At 42.7% G+C, this 17,424-nt stretch overlaps 1 protein-coding gene across 1 annotated transcript in view; it reads right to left on the bottom strand.

Annotated features, from left to right (window-relative positions):
- The window catches only part of Dipk1a (divergent protein kinase domain 1A), a 74,369-nt gene that overhangs the window by 54,520 nt on the left and 2,425 nt on the right, over positions 1-17,424 (bottom strand). The gene's annotated exons all lie outside the window — the stretch shown is intronic.

The raw sequence follows: 17,424 nt of genomic DNA, 5'->3' as shown, positions 1-17,424 counted from the left end.
GAGGAGGAGAGGAGAGGAGAGGAGGAGAGGAGAGGGAAATGCAGAAAAGTTGCTGTTGTAGCTTCTGGGGCTTACAGATGGGTGATACTGATGAATTTTCTCCTCTAAAGTGTATACTAGTCAGCAGAGGTGAAGCTTTGTTTCTCTTTCTTTCTTTCTTTCTTTCTTTCTTTCTTTCTTTCTTTTTTTATTTTATTTTATTTTATTTTATTTTTTTTGGTTTTTCAAGACAGGGTTTCTCTGTATAGCTGGGGCTGTCCTGGAACCCACTCTGTAGACCAGGCTGGCCTCGAACTCAGAAATCCGCCTCCCTCTGCCTCCACCTCCCAAGTGGTGGGATTAAAGGCATGCACCACCACTGCCTGGCGAAGCTTTGTTTCTTAATGTTTGGGAACATAAGCACATGGAATCTTCAGCAATATAGTTGTAATGGCAGGAAGAAGGGAAGGGAGTGAGGGGGAGGAGAACATGTGTGCACTCACAGTACACATTTGGAACACGGAAGGTGATGTGACATCTGGCAGTCTTCTTCTATCAATTTCCACCTTAGCTTTTTGAGTCAAGGTCTCTCACTGAGCCTGAAGCCCATAGTTTCAGTTAGGTTCATTTGCCAGCGAGGCCCTGGATCTCAGCTGTCTCCACCGCAGAGCATGGGGTTAAAGGTAACCTCTGCCATACTTTACCGAAGTGGGGGTCTGAACTCAGCTCATCACACTAGCAAGCGTTTGCACAACTGAGCCGTCTCCCCAGTCCCACAGCCCTCACATCCCTAGGGCTCTGTGTGGCTGGGCCTTAATCCCTTGTGAGATGCGCAGCACTCTGAGGATATTTGCTTTGATCTCTGGGTTGTCCTTCATCCCAGTGGCCACTTCCTATGCTCTGCAGAAGCTTTTCATCTGATGTAATCCTGTTTGTCCATTCTCACTGTTGCTTCCCTTATCTTTCTCTTTCTAAAGCTGGTTACTCTAATTCTCTTGCCTTATTTTATTGAAATAACTTGCTAATCCTGTAACAACTAAACACACTAAACACAGGAAGATCAAAATTCATACCAGGACTTCAAGACACCACACTGAAGATACATGTTTCCTATCACACAGTTTGTCACACTATATCCAAATAAGCAAAAAAAAAAAAAAATCAATAAACTGCTAACATTAAAGAAGAAGTCAGAGCCGCGCAGTGGCGGCGCACGCCTTTAGTCCCAGCACTTGGGAAGCAGAAGCAGGTGGATTTCTGAGTTTGAGGCCATCCTGGTCTACAGAGTGAGTTGCAGGACAGCCAGGGCTATACAGAGAAACCCTGTCTTGAAAAACAAAAAAACAAAACAAACAAACAAACAAACAAACAAAAAACCCTAAAGAGGAAGTTGGTCATTCCATAGTGTATAGAAGGGCTAACAAAATGGTAGAATTCAAAAGGCAAATGTGATTCTGATGGATGGAGGAGGGAGGTAGAGAAAGCCAAAGGCCAGAACATTCCATCACACAACCTAAATAAGCCAGAGGCAGAACTCTTGTTGGAATCCAAAAGGAATCCAGAGAGCCAACCTAGCCCCTTAGCACACCTAAGGGCTTTGGGCTTGGTGTCAGCCAGCAGGAAAGACAAGATATGGGCAGTGAGACTAAGGGTGGTGGTGGGGTGGGGACTATATTTGAGGAGCTGTACCTGGCTGGACCTTGCTGGTTGGCAGCCTGATTGCTTCCCTTCACTCAACATAGGTCAGCCAAAAAACAAAATCAAAAACCAGATTTCTGGCTGGGTCTGGTACTGCATTCCTGTAGCCCAGCTCTCAGCAGGCAGAGTTTCTTGGAGGCTGAGGTCAGCTTGGGGTACACAGTAAATACTAGGTCACTCTGGGCTGCAGTGTGAAGACTCTCTAAAAATCAAGAAGGAAAAAATAAATTGGATTTCTGAAGAAAAGAATCCGAGATGCTTCTGTGTAGGTGCAGGACCATGAGCACAAGGATGTACTCGAGTGACACAGGGGCCTGGGGCCACAGAGGGAAGCCAAGCAACAGCCGCTACACTGGCTCTCGAGGAGGCTCAGCCAGTCACCACACCAACCATGAGTCTACTGATAAAACAGAACAACCTACCACACCAGTTACCCAGTCCTTTCTGAAATAGACAACCAAAGATCAGCAAGTACGTGAGCAAATCTAAAGGCATGAAAAAGAAGAGCTAAGAAAACACACATGGAAAAGACAGCTGAAGGGAACAAAGATAAAGGGAAATAAAACATTCTTCACAACTCCTATGAAAGCTGTAGAACACTTACCCAGCAAGCCTCTGATCTGCTCCTCAGCAAAGGCATGGCAAGGAGTGGTGGAGCAAGGGAGGTAACATCTATAGTCAAAATACCAAAGAGGAAACTCCACAAAAAAAGGAGGAAGGGCTGGGAACGAAGCTCAGTTGGTTGAGCACTCCTAGAATGCACGAACTGTATCACATAAGCCAGACGTGCTGACACACACACACACACACACACACACACACACACACACAACCAGCATTCCAGAGGTAGAAGCAGAAGGATAAGAAGTTCAAAGTCTAGCTAGAAATAGCTTACATTGCCATGCAAGTCTGATGATGTGAGTTTGATTCCTAGACTCCTTGGTGGAAGGAAAGAACCAACTCCTGAAAACCTTGGCTTGAAGGTGGTGGTGGTGGTGGTGGTGTGTGTGTACATAAAAGCTTTTTATTTTAATTTAAGGAAATGATTCATGGTCATCAGCTATATGGCAAGTTCGAGACCAGACTGGGGTTCTTGAGACCCTTTGTGAAGCTGTCCATGGTTGTCATCTTGACATACCCAAAACCAGGGAGCCTCAGGCGTAGAATTGCCTCCATCAAACTAGCTTGTGGCATATTGAGGAGCATTTTCTTAATCCCTAACTGATGCAGGAGGGTGCAGTCCGTGTGGGCAGTGCCATCCATCCCTAAGCAGCTGGGCCCGGACTGTATAAAGAAGGAAGCGGAGCAGGCCAGGAGGGCAATCCAGTAAGCACTGCTCCTCCAGCTCTCTGCCTCAAGGGCTTCCTGGGTTTCTCCCTTGGACTCCAGCGCTGGTTTCCTCTCACAGTGGTCTTTAACCCTTTCCTCCTCTCCAAGTTATTTTTTGACAGCTTATGGAAAATGATACAAAGCTCGGTACAATAAAGTACACGAGACACAAAGAACCAATCCAAGAGACACATGATCTGACAAAGCCCTAGAAAGAGGAAACAAAAGAGTATAATCAACAGTTAAGTCAGCATATCCTGGAGCTGAGGTAAGAAAGCTTTAATACCCAAGGGGATAATAAGCATGGTGGCATAAGCCTTCAATTGCAGCATTTGGGAAGAAGAAATAGACAGGTCTCTGAGTTCTAGGTCAGCCAAAGCTACACACTAAGACCCTATCTGAAGGGCTCAGGTAGAGCTCCATACAACTGATATAGAGCCTGTACCAATCCTCAGGGAATTTCGCAGCAACTATTAAAAGAAAAAGAGAAAGAGATCACATACAAAGGACAGAGACTCAAACTGGCCTCTTGGCACCCAAGTGCTATTCAAAGACAAGGAGCCATGTTTTCATGTATAGTCCTGGCTGTCCTGGAACTCACTCTGTAGACTAGGCCTGCCTCTGCCTCCCAAGTGCTGGGATTAAAGGCGTGCGCCACCACTGCCCAGCGAAGATGGTGTATTGTTTTTTGTTTTTTTGTTTTTGTTTTTTGTAAATCTAGAGAAATTCTTTTTTTTTTTTAATAATTTATTTTTTCTCAAAGAAGATGGTGTATTGTAAGCCCAAGAAATCCATGGGGTCTGGAGAGTGGAGGGGTAGTGGTTCTAATTTTTTAAAAAGGAAGATTCAAAACATAAAATATAACCAAGTGTACAGAAAATAAAACAGCTCTATGACAAAAGCATGTTGTAACAGAAAAAAAAGAATCAAGGTTATTAGAAAACACCTAGAAAAAAACATTATACATACTGAGTTCACAGAAAGAAGTCAGGAAAGCTGGGCAGTAACTAGAGTACGGCCTGCAGCACAGGGCAAGGGATTTGTTTTTAATCAAAGAAAAGTTAGGTATGGTGGTACAGTCCTTTAATCTCATTCAGGAGGCTGAGGCAGGACTGTCATGAATTTGAGACCAGCCTGGGCTACATTCATGAGTTTCAGGCCAGCCTAAACTAGCAAAGTAATACCTTGTATGTATATATTTGTACGTGTGTGTATATGTAAGTATGTATGTATGTATGTATGTATGTTTGTTTGTTTTTTAAAAAAGAACCAAACCCAAACCCCATCCCACTCCCAAAGGAAACACATTACAACAGGACAGCCAGTGCTCTGACTGTGAAGAACTGACAGCATATAAGAAAAGTATCCAGTCATTATTAATGTTGGAAGCCTGGGAGCCCAAGAGCCATTACTCTAGCCCTAGAGAGGAAAAAATGTAATCTTAGCATACAAACTAGGTCTGCACTTAATAGTATAGACTCACATTTCAAGGAATACTAAAATTAAAGATTTCTTTCATCTTAGGCCACAACAAACAATGATTATGTTGGGTCTCAAGACATACATTTCAGGATGCTAGGACTATCAGCTTTGCCTTTTTAAAAGACACACATTATCAACCAACACCTAGTTCCACCTTTCTATGCTCTTTCTTTGAAGGTGAGAGTCATTTTCACTATTTATGTTCTTCAACTAGCCCAGTCACCTGGATTTGAGCAGATAACAGGAAAAAACTGTCTGCATTGACAGCTGAGCATAGGCAATCATTCATTCAGTAAGAAACTCATGGAAGAACATTCATAATGCTCTCAACGTGACATATTTTATTAGGGCTAGCTTTAAACCATTATTCTTTAACATACATGTCAAAAAGCAACCAAATCTAGGCAATTTGTCACATTTTCTTCCCAAGTGGCAAATATGTGGTATTCTCTGGGAAGGGAAAGATCCTAATAATGTGCTTAATATCAGAGGGACTGCAAAGGTCTGCTACCCCAGGTGATGACTACAAGCTTTACTCTAGGGGTCTCTTGTTTACTTCATGGAAGAAGTGGAAGGAGAAAAACAACTCCTGCAACAATTTGGCCTACATGCGCATGCTATTATTAGTATTCTGTCTAAACTCCACCTCCACAGTTATCTGGCAACACCCAGGTATGCTCCGCCCCACAGTTACCTGGCAACAGCCAGGTAGGCCTGCCCACTATAAAAAGGGCTGCTTACCTCCTCCTCTCTCTCTTACTCTCTTGCCTTCCTCCTCGCCCTTCCTCCCTTCCCTTCCCCATCTCTCCACGTGGTCATGGCTGGCCTCTACTCCTCTACCTCTCTGCTCTCTCTCTCTTCTTCCCTATCTCCTGAATAAACCCCCTCCCTTTTGGAACTTTTTGGTCTGGTGTTGTCTGTTCTAAGCTGCGCGCCGAAGTCTAACATTGGTGCCGAAACCTGGGATACAAAGACTTCAGGAACCTCGAGACCCATGAGGCCGCTGGCAGCCGCAGCCAGCTGCTGTAAGGCTGCTGTGATCTTACAAGACCGACGCCACCACCACAGCTGCCACCACTACACCACGCTGACTTCATCTGCTGCTACCTGCCATCACCGACCATGTGAATTTCCACCACTGCTGCAGACCAACTCCATCCACCGCTGAGTGGCTCGAGAAACTTCACCACATGAGCTGTGCTGCTGTGGCCCCCATGTGGTGCTCTGCCATGTGGGCTAGGCAGCCAGACAGGTCTACACAGACCTCATGGTTCCACCTTTCCTGATACCAGACTGCATAAGCCCGCAAACACACACCGGTGTATTAATTAGTAAGGAGTTTCCGATTGGTGGGAGGAACCCTAGATCCCCAGTTAGGGTCTGGCAAGCCTTCTCTGGGCTAAGGGGTTGGCTTTTTATTGCCCCAGTCCATATGACTGGCCTCTAGCTGAACTACGACCTAGGACATTGGCCATTGGGTGATTTCCCTCTCAGAAATAGCTCCCAGTCCCCACCTCCCCCAAGCTCTAGCAGCTGCTGGAAATCCTGGTACCAGATGAGCTACTTTCTGCCAGACTAGCTCCTCGGAGGCCCCTAGATATTTTCCTGATGACCTGATTATCTAGCCTGAGCCTGATTTTTCGTTGCCAGCTTTTCTTTCAGGACGCCGACTGATAGCTCAGTAACAGCTGTTACCCAATGGGTACCACATTGTCTTTGACTGTACCCAAAGATACCTCACTGGGTTGTCTACTGAAAAACCTCAAATCTCTAAAATTAACACCTGATTTGAGGTCTTCCAAATTGATACACCTCTGAAATAAGGTCTGGATTTGATACCCTCTAGATAATGGACTAAAGTAGCCATGTAATGGCACACTAGACCCAACTATTTTAAGGGGTCTTAACACATACTGCTAGCAATCTGGTAAATGGAAACAAATGCTTGAGCATTTATCTACCTTCGTTATACTCCTTCTATGTGTTCTTCCTGTTCCCCACCCCAGGTTCTCTTAGCTATGAAACCTGCTCAACCCCACACCTCTTTCTAATTTTTCTTTTTTAATTAAACCAAAATGGGGGAATTGCTGAGACTCTAGCGGATATCTGCAGGTTTACATCAGACCAGCTAGACTTGGTTCCCCACATGCACAACCATCCGCACAAAGGGCTTGGCTACCCGAGCATGCGAGGGAGGTGTTCCCTCTCCTTCTCTGTCTGGGACTTGTAAAGTGAGTGCTAGCGGTGCCATCTGCCTAACATGAACGTTGCTGTGATATGGGACACGCTTGCTTTTCCTTGCCCACTGCAAACTCTAGCCGCCAGAGACACTGGGCAGCGACTTTCGGAGCTAGTAGGAAGTCCTGCCCTGCTGCTGCTGTCACCCAACCTCCCACCAGCCATACGATCCAGCTTTCTCATTCTGGTCCTAGCCAAATGTCTCTTTGCTAATACAAAAATGTGCTTTTCTCTACCTACACAACCTGCCAAAGTTACTTAAGACAAGATAAGAAAGGCTCTGTCTTGATAGATTTTTTGCTACTGCTATTAAATTCTATTCAGTTACAACCAATCCTTATGGCTCTCAATCTTGTCAGAAGTCTGCTGATAGTATTTTTTAAGCTTATGGCCGACAGAATTCCCAAAGCCTCTAATAGTTAACCCAAGATGGTTTCAGAAGACTTGGACACTGGACACCTCAAAGATACAGCCTGGATTGTATGCGATGATATAGTCACTAACAAACACAGTGGGCTAGACTGGATGCTTTGAGTCAAATGACTTAGCTAAAGCAAGGTAAGTCATTTCTCATGTCACATGTATCCATTCCACAGAAAAAAGCCCTGCGTCTTCTGCACTTGGAAGGCAAACTGACTTCATCCAAGAGACTATGGAGACCATGGGAACTGTTGGCTAGTGGACTCTGTCATTTTTTAAAAAATAATATATAACTGGTAGATTATTGTTTACTCTTTCTCAGACTTCTGACTACATTGACAGCTAAGCTTTCACAGATTATCTGTTACCTCATTACCTAAACTCAGTTGCCATCAATTAAATGCTTCCTATTTCCTCTTCTTGCTATGACTCTGTCCTAATATTATCTGAGTTCCTATAAACTTGCCTAACTCTAATAAAACATTTCACTATACAATCCAGCAAAGGTTCATCTTAAAGACTGCTTGTGTTGTAAACTCATGCTGTTATCTCTTTTGTAAACTTATAAGCTACCGGAAACCCATTCAGATCTACCTCTCATGGACCGAATAGACACCATCCAGATCTTGTCAAGTCCAGGCACACCCAAAACAGCTCCAGAGAAGCAACCTTCAGATGCTCCATCTCCTGTCGCACACACACACAGCTGCTTCTACTGGATTCTACTGGACCTGTTCCTTCTGGCCTATCCTCAGATGGCTCGCTCCATAGACCCTGGACAGCAGGAAACAGCCAACTCTCCTAAGACCGGACAAACAGCCTCCATACCCATTCTTCTAGGTTCCCCCTAAAGACATGTCACCCCCAATGCCAGCAGGAAGTAGCCAGATATCACAATGACCCTATTCTTGCTTCGCTGTCAACTCTTTCTAATTTTTCTTTTAATTAAACCAAAACGGGGGAATGTTAGTATTCTGTCTAAACTCCACCTCTACAGTTACCTGGCAACACCCAGGTAGGCATGCCCACTATAAAAAGGGCTGCTTGCCTCCTCCTCTCTCTCTTACTCTCTTGCCTCTAGCTTCCCTCTGTCCCCTCACCTTTCTCCCCTTCTCTTCCCCCCTCTCTCCACATGGCCATGGTCGGCCTCTACTTCTCTCTTCTCTCTCTTTTTCCTCCACCATTCCTCCCGTTTCTTTCCCCACCTTTGCCCTCTGTCCTGAATAAACCCCCTCCCATTTGGAACTGTTTGGTCTGGCGTTGTCTGTTCTAACCTGCGAGCCAAAGTCTAACAGCTATGGCATGTATGCAACCACACATATATCTGAATAAAAATATAATGAAAAGTTAAAATCAAGTGTATTGTTTACACGATCATGGAGGACTCAGGTGAAACTCTAGGAGTTAAAGGCCAGCATGGTGGTTTGAATAAAAATGGCTCTCACAGGCTCATAGGGAATGGCACTATTAGGAGGTGCCTTGTTGGAGTAAGTGTTACTGGGATGGGCTTTGAGATTTCAAATGCTCAAGCCAGGCCCACTGTCTCTCTCCCTCTCCTCTTGTTGCTTGCTGATCAAGATGTAGAACTCTCAGCTATCTGCCTGTATGCCTCCAAGGTTCCTGCCATGATGATAATGGACAAATTAAACGTTTTCCTTTATAAGAGTTGCTGTGGTCAGGGAATCTCTTCACAGCAACAGACACAGTTAGCAGTTAAGAGGTAAAGCTACCAGACAAGCTTTGGGAGTAAAGCAGGTCAGACAGAGTGGAAAGAACCACTTATGGCGTGTAGGATACAATTGGCTATGTGCTTTTACTTACTGTGCACACATTCTTTCACATAAAGAATCAATGTATCTAATCAGTTCCATAAGACTTTGTATCATGAACCAGCTGTAGAGGTTCCTGTGTTGATCCCAGCAACAAAAGGCTAACGCAGGAGTTCAAACCAGCCTAGTATACATACAGCAAGACCCTTTCTCAAACAAGCAAAGGAATAAATAGAACACTCCTAGCCCAACTCCCCTGGGTGAAAAAAACCCTCCATATCTCTATAAATGTTTATGCACATTCAATGTGCCTCACAAACTTGTATTGACCACCTACCCTGAGCCAGGCATAGTAAACAAAGAGAGGAAACTGACATTTCCACCCTGAAGGAGCTCACATCTTTGAGAAAAGATAGGAAAACCCCATGATGCTTCAGTATCTTGTAAGAGACACAGGTGCTGGCTATCATTTAGAGTCTGAAACAAGCCAAAGAGGCAGCTGACATCTGGAGGTACTAGAGGGGGATGCTCAAAGGTCACTTCCTCTTTGAGTTGAGACTTAAAATATAAGTGAGATTAGACCAGGTAAACAGATATAAAGGCTCAGTGGAGGAAGCACTCTACAGGACAAAGAGGAACCGGCAGAACGAGGGAAGCAGTTAAGGAGCAGAGCACTTGTCTAGCATGCACACTCACCTGCTGCAATCCACAGCACTACAAAAGAAAAATTTAAAAAAAAATTTTTTTTCCAAGAGATGAAAGTTTTATTGTCCATGATGGTAGTTGGATCTGGATGTGAATGTGCGTGTGACCCTGCCAAATGCCAGAAGGAGCTCTCTTATATGGGGAGTGGGAAAGAGGAGGGACTAGGGAGGGGGATAACTTAATTAGCTATGTCCCCGGCCTTTAGATAACTCATTAATATGTAAATCTCAAGGCAGAGGCCTGTTAGTCACGCCTTCTATCTGTGTCTTACGTGACTGATGATATAGGTTAAATGGAGATGAGACCAAGTATCAGGGCCCTAGGTTCTGGGGGCGTGGCCAAACACCTGCAGTCTCAGGGTTCCAGGCCCATGTCAACCCAAGATGTCTACAGCCCGACAAAAATTAATTTAAAGCAAAGAGGAAGGGACAGAGTAGACATGAAGAGTGAGTAGCATGCTAGTATGTTTGGAAAGTCAAGTTTCTCAGGACTGCTGAAACAAACAGTGGAACAAAGAAAGGGCCATGTTCTCCACAGAACCAGGCCTCCTGAGGTAAAGGAAAGCCACTAGGAGGGGGAAAGTGAGTCCACTGAAGGACAAGTACAAAGGAGGAAGGCTCAGCCAGATTTGCACCTTGGGGAAGATGTTGCTGAAGCAAGGTGGGAGGGTGCCTCTGTACTGGTAGAGCAGGCTATTCTACTAAGCCAGCCAGCAGAACAAAAGGCTATGGTGTGTTATTTAGGAGATGCACTCTTCGGAATTTGGGCACACCACACTCTCATATAATTGGAGATGACCCCTAGAGGAAATGAGGAAAGATTCAAGAAGTAGATATCAAGTAACTGTTGAAAATGCAAAACTCGAGTGCTAGGGTTAGGGGTGGGCTAGGAACACTGAGATGAGGCCCACTGTCGTGTAAGCCATATAAGGAGATACAATCACCCAGAACCTATTCAAAATGAGAATTAGGTTAGAATCCTGGGGATACTGAGGAGTGGAAGGGGAGACAAGTATGGGGATCCCAGACTAAAGGGAAGTAAGTTGGAGAAATAAGGAGGTGGTAATAGAACAAAGGACTAAAGGGAAGAAATCCCCTCAGAGAGCTGACTGGAAGGAGTGAGCTGGCAAGACCCTCTACCCTGAGGATGATGTTCGTCACTTGGTAAAATGCTTGCCTAGATAGTTTGCAGGCCTTTGGTTTCATCCCTTGAACTTCAAAAACCAGGTGTAATACACACACTTGCACTCCCAGCACCATGGAGGTACCAGCAGGAGGATTAGAAAAACCAACCCTGACTATTTAAGGAGTTCAAGCTAAACCTGGACTATCACTACCTCCAAAAAATAAGTATAAAACGAAACAAAAGTAGGTAGCAGCAATTAGGTAACTGACAAGTAAAGACTGTGAGCCATTGGACTGAATATATTCTTAGAGTGAAAAAAAACAGCATAACAAACAGGCCTGCCTTTGTTACAGCAGACTTTAGTTCTACCAGGTCAATTATGATTGAAAATATTGTACACTGGTACATAAAAATACAAAAAAACATGTCCCACCGCCTCCCAGCAAGAAGCTCTTTCACATATCACTCTGTCCTTAGTATAACTCTAGGAAGGTCATACATTTCTAGATATACTATGTTAGTATGAAACTCAGCCTAATTCACTTTTAAAATGTATAAACCAGGTGTGGTGGAATCCCAGCGCTCAGGAGGCAGAGGCACTCGAATCTCTTAGTTTGAGGCTAGCCTGGTCTACTGAGTGAGTTCCAAAACAGCCAGGACTACATAGAAAAACCTTGTCTTGAAAAAACAAACAAACAAACAGTCTAAATAACCTAAAAACTGACCTGTTATGTCTATGCACTAACTCATTCAGAAGGTTGCCAGTATGTGCAAAATCTTTCTTTCAAGAATGTCCTCAGATATAGTTATTCTGTTGTTTGGAAAGAAACAGGAATGTGTTTACAATAGCCAATAATCTCATTGAAAAAGACTCAAACTGAAACAATAAATCAAGAAGGAACTTTCCTTTAAAAAGATCTACAAATGGTTAGCAAACCTATGAGAACATGTTCAACATTGCCAGCCATTAGGGAAACAAAATCAGAACCACAACGAGCTAGCATCTCACTCCCATAGGATGGCTACACACAAAACAGAAAACAAGTGCTAAACAGAGTATGAAAGAAGTGGAGTCTTTGCACACCACTGGTGGGATTGTGGATGAAAAAGTATGCCTACTATGAAGAATAGTACGAAGATTCTCTAAGAAACCAGAAAGATAAACACTATGCATTTTCTCTCATATGTAGATCTAGATTTAAATATTTAAATATACTTAGAATGTGAATATATTTAAGGAGGAGGAATGGGTTGCAAGGAAGGAGAGGGGAAACTAAAGAGGAAAGATCAAGTATTGTACATTTTTCTCATTTTCAGATTATAGAAACACATACCAATATTTAAGAGGCAGAAAAGGAAAATAAGGAGAGAGGAGACATGGGTGATAGTGGCAAGGATATGAACAAAGCACAATTCTACACATGACAAAGATGAAAATGTCACAACGAACCTATTATTCTACATACTAACTAAAATACTAGTTACTCTAATAACATAAAAAGGGATTAAGTTGGATGGTGGTAGTGAACATCTTTAGTCCCAGCACTTGGGAGGCAGAGGCAGGCAGATCTCTGAGTTCGAGGCCAACCTGGTCTACAGACTGAGTTCCAGGACAGCCAGAGCTACACAGTAGAGAAACCCTGTCTTGAAAGAGGGATTAAACATAGGGGGTGGTGATTATTAATATTTTTGTTTTCTTTTTCAAGAAAGGAGGGGAAGAGGAAGAAGGACAAGGGAGAGGAGAGGAGGAAAGAAGTGGAGGGTAGGAACTGGAAAGAAAGAGAAAAGGAGAGAAGGACAGGAGAGGAGATAATGGGTGGAAACATACTGCAGGGTTCTACTTACATGAGATATTTTAAGAGAGTCAAACTAATAGAAACAGAGAATAGGATGTGGTTACTAAGGACTAGGGCGGGGTGAGAGACTAGAAGGAAACAGGGAGTATTTCAACGGGTGGAGTTTCAACTTTGCAAGATGAAACAGTTTTTTATAGGTCTGATACACTCAAAGTGCATAAAGTACATTTAAAAATATTTAAGTTGTTGAATGTGGTGGGGTATGCCTTTAATCCCAGCACCAGAGGCAGAGAGAGAGGAAGATCTCTGTAAATTCAAGATCAGCCTAGTCTACATACTGAGTTTCAAACAGCCAGAACTAAATAATGAGACCCTGTATCAACAAACAAACAAACAAACAAACAAAAAACTAACAACAAAGGTATTATGAAGGCTAGAAAGATGGTTCAGCAGTTAAGAATATTGACTGCTTTTTTAGAAGACCCAAGCTCAATTCCCAGCATCCAATTGGTGGCTAACAACCATCTATAACTCCAGTTCTAGGAGATCTAACGCTCTCTTCTGGCCTTCACAGGCACTAGGCACAAAACACTCATGCACATAAAAACAGTTTTTAAGTTATTAAGTTTGGAAAAACTGCTAGAAAATTAATCATTTATGGTTCTCAAGAAGCATGGTAATATCAAATAGCCATATGATACTTCTATGTTTAAATTTTGTTTCTCTTTGATTCACTTGTTTCTGTTTTGTTTTCTTTGAGACAATGTTACACTAGGTATCTCAGGATAGGTTACAACTCTCAATCTTCCTTCCTTAGCCTCCTAAATCCTGGGACTACAGGCATACATTTAAAGCATTATCAGTCATGCACATTCTCTGTCCACTCACAGCTTCAGAGAGCTAATTATAGCTCTAGAGATTTCATTTCAGGCAAAGGTCAATGCATGGGCTTCTCTGTCTGCCACCGTTTAGGAATATAGAACCACCTACTCTAAGATTCAGAGACCATCTTACTTTTACTTTAGCATTTGTCAACATTGTAACATGTAGCACTGATATGTCAATAACTCTCCCTGGAACTAAATCCTACAAATTATTGTCTTATATTAACACACAAAGAACCAAACTGTTTGGAAAATGGTACTAATATAAGTCAAAATTCCAGGTATTAGAAATTTTAAATAATAGGTGACATGCTTATAACACCAGCACTTGGGAACGGAGGGAAGACCAAGGACAGACAAAACACAGTTCTGTCTCAAAATACAAACAACAACAAAAGAATGTTTAATAAGTTCCAAAAATCTAATGTTGAATAAGTTCCAAAGTCCAAAGCAGGACACTGATAGACGTGATGATATACAGTTGTAGTTCAAGGCTACCTTGATATACATGGGGAGTCCCAGGCCAGTTAGGGCTATATAGGAAGACTCTCTCAAAGAGTCAAGAACAAAAAACGTCTATCCATTCATTCATGACAAACCTGACTGAACAGATATTAAAAATGACAGAGTAGTTATTTTGGAGAAAGCATCCCAAAATGTAAAACTTCTACCACTGAGTTGTGGTGGTGGCACAAGCCTTTAATCCCAGTACTAAGAGGCAGAGGCAGGTAGATCTCTGTGAGGCCAGCCTAGTCTACAGTCTACAGCATAAGCTACAGGGCAGCCAAGGCTTCATAGAGAAACCTTGTGTGGGGTTGGGGAGTGGAATTCTACCTAAAAGGCTTGAAAACCTTCAAAGGAAAATACCTTTTTTTTTTTTTTTTTTTTTTTTTTGGTTTTTCGAGACAAAAAGGAAAATATCTTAGACATCAAATTTCATTAGAATTGTAAGATCTTTTCTTGTGTTACACAGTGATCAGAATGGCTGGAATGGAGAATGTGTATAATCTAAGCTTATTAATTTACCACAAACTATCTTAACTTTCATTCTTCCAGGGCTTTTTTGTTTGGTTGGTTGGTTGGTTTTTCGAGACAGGGTTTCTCTGTGTAGCCCTGGCTGTCCTGGAACTCACTCTGTAGACCAGGCTAGCCTGGAACTCTCAAGCTCAGAAATCCGCCTGCCTCTGCCTCCCAAGTGCTGGTATTAAAGGTGTGCGCCACCACCGCCTGGCGTTTTCCAGGGCTTAACGATAGAAGAAAGCAGGTATTTTACACTAGAGCCAACAAATTACAGGGCTACTATGTTATCTGTCATCCTCCCTCCATTGTAGTAAACCCCAAGCAAAAGCTTGATCCTAATTTGTAGATAACACACTGTTAAAAATACTGCAGGTTCAATGCAGAATCCTGAGACATTCCTGCTCTAACTGTAACTAAGAGTTGTTTATTCATCTGAGTATCCATCCCATGTACCTGAGTATCCATCCCACATGCAGTCTCCAAAGGTAAATGCTGATGTGGAAGTCAGGAAGTGCATGCTGATAAGAGCCTGATATAGATGTCTCCTCAGAGGTATGCAAGAGTCTGACATATTCAGAGGAAAAAAAAAATTTAAGCTGGTTGACAGAGGAATGAACTGAGTCAAGAGTCTAACTCGGTTCACTATGCTACAACACTTGGCACACCCAGAAAGTGTTATTTGCAGGGTTATTTTCTAACAAAACAGTGGCAAAGGATGTTGGTGTACATTAGCTTTCTCTAAGAATGATGCCTTGACATGGGAAAACTAAACTTCATCTTAGCTAACTTACTCAGAGAGTGTGCTTGCATTGCTGTCCTGGAAGCAAGAATTCCCTACACCAAAGAGCTGGCACTGGTGAAAGCTGTAAGGGGGGGTGAGGGTAGGGTAGGGGGGGAAATAAAGTCTATGCCAAAAAGTCAGCTCAACTCATCACTTCCCTTTCCACTTCCCACACTCCTTACTGGTTTACTGAACTATAATCCATATACTACAGAACACATGCCTTTAACACATATTATTAAGTAATATGCAGTCATGCAAGCACTTCTCATCCCCTTCCCTCAAAACCTACCCATTAGTAACCACTCTTTCATAACATCTGAACTGTAAATAAAATATCCAATAAAAAAAAGAGTAACCACTCTTTCTTTCCACCCAACTCCAAGTAACCACTAATCTATTTCAGTCTATACTGCTAAATAGTATTTTACTCTATGGATACAGCACCTAAGGTCTTTTCTTCACAAGCAGTAGAATCTCTTGGGTATATCAACTAAGGTAACTATAGCAGTTAGGTACTCATAAATCCCTATTATAGGTTATAGCAGAAATTATAACATTAATTACAAAATACTAAGTTTTGGTGGGGAGGAGAGGAGACTTACTGTTTTTTTGTTTGTTTTGTTTGTTTTTTGTTTGTTTTGTTTTTCCAGGCTGGGTTTCTCTGTGTAGCCCTGGCTGTCCTGGAACTCTCTTTGTAGACCAGGCTGGCCTTGAACTCACAGAGATCCACCTGCTTCTGCCTCCTGAGTACTGAGAATAAAGGTGTGTGCCCAGCTATTGTTTTGTTTTTAACTAGCTCAAAATGCTTAATTTTCTAGAAGTGGCAGTAACTACCAATGTCTTCTGGATTAATAATAATTCCATGAGTGAAGGCCTTGGCAAGCAAGTCAAATGATTAAGTTTCCCCTTCTAAACTATGGGGAAGGGGGTTAGAGACGTAACTTATGGTTAAAAGGACTCACTGCTCTTGAAAACAGACCCAGTACCCAGCATCCTCAAAGTGGCTCACAACTACATGCTAACTCCAGCTTCAGTGGGTACACTGTGCTCTTCTATCCTCCACAGGCAACATGCACATACATGTTGCACATACACATGCAGGCAAAACATTCATACACATAAATTCATACACATAAAAAAATAAATGTCTTCATTCTGTTTGTTTAGTTTGCTTTGGCTTTTTTGTCTTATTTTTGTTTGTTTTAATCTTTGTTTTTGTGAGGGCTTTTTGAAAAAGAGAAAACATTAAGGTGGGTGGACAGAGAGGTGGGAGAAGCTGGGGGAGGGGAAAATATGATCAAAATATATTGTATGAAAAAATTTAGAGAAAAAAACTACTAAGGAAAAAAATAGGGAGCCAGGCAGTGGTGGCGCACACCTTTAATACCAGCACTTGGGAGGCAGAGGCAGGCGGATTTCTGAGTTCGAGAGTTCAAGGCTAGCCTGGTCTACAGAGTGAGTTCCAGGACAGCCAGGGCTACACAGAGAAACCCTGTCTCGAAAAACCAAAAAAAAAAAAAAAAAAAAAAAGAAAAACTTAAACTGTCTAAGGCCTAAATGGGGACATAAGTGATCTTTGGTCCCATCCAGTTGAGGTAAACAAGAACAACTGCCAAGTATATAAAACTGGTTTCAAAAACTTCCCAGACCCTTTATCTTTCCCCTCCTCTTGGAAATAAATCTACCGTCTGTTTCTCTACCCACAAAGGTTCTTATCTCCTGTATCTGTTGAATGATTACAGCCTAATTGTAACTTAAAATGTATCTGGAGAGGGAGGTGGCACATGCTTTAGTCTCAGCACTCGGGAGGCAGAGACAGGCGGATTTCTGAGTTCGAGGCCAGCCTGGTCTACAGAGTGAGTGTCAGGACAGCCAAAGATACACAGAGAGACCCTGTCTCAAAAAACCAACAACAAAAATGTACCTGTACAGAAATATTACTTAAATCAGGTATCTGCAGGTGTGACTGGGCATGCCGATTATCCCAGCATTGAGAGGCTATGACAGAAGGTCCACTGTGAGTCTGAGGTTAACCTGAATACATGACCAGTACAAGTCAGCCAGCACAAAAATAGCAAGACCTTATTTCAAAAGAGCACAAAAGTAAAAACAAAATTCCCTCAAAACAGATTATTAGATATTCTCTCAAAACCAAACCAAACCAAACCAAACCAAACCAAACCAAACCAAACCAA

This window comes from Grammomys surdaster, unplaced genomic scaffold (assembly GCF_004785775.1).
Source record: "Grammomys surdaster isolate TR1022 unplaced genomic scaffold, NIH_TR_1.0 751, whole genome shotgun sequence".
Taxonomy (NCBI): Eukaryota; Metazoa; Chordata; class Mammalia; order Rodentia; family Muridae; genus Grammomys; species Grammomys surdaster.
Note: the sequence above shows the minus strand (reverse complement) of the source record. Positions and strands in the feature narration are given on the sequence as shown.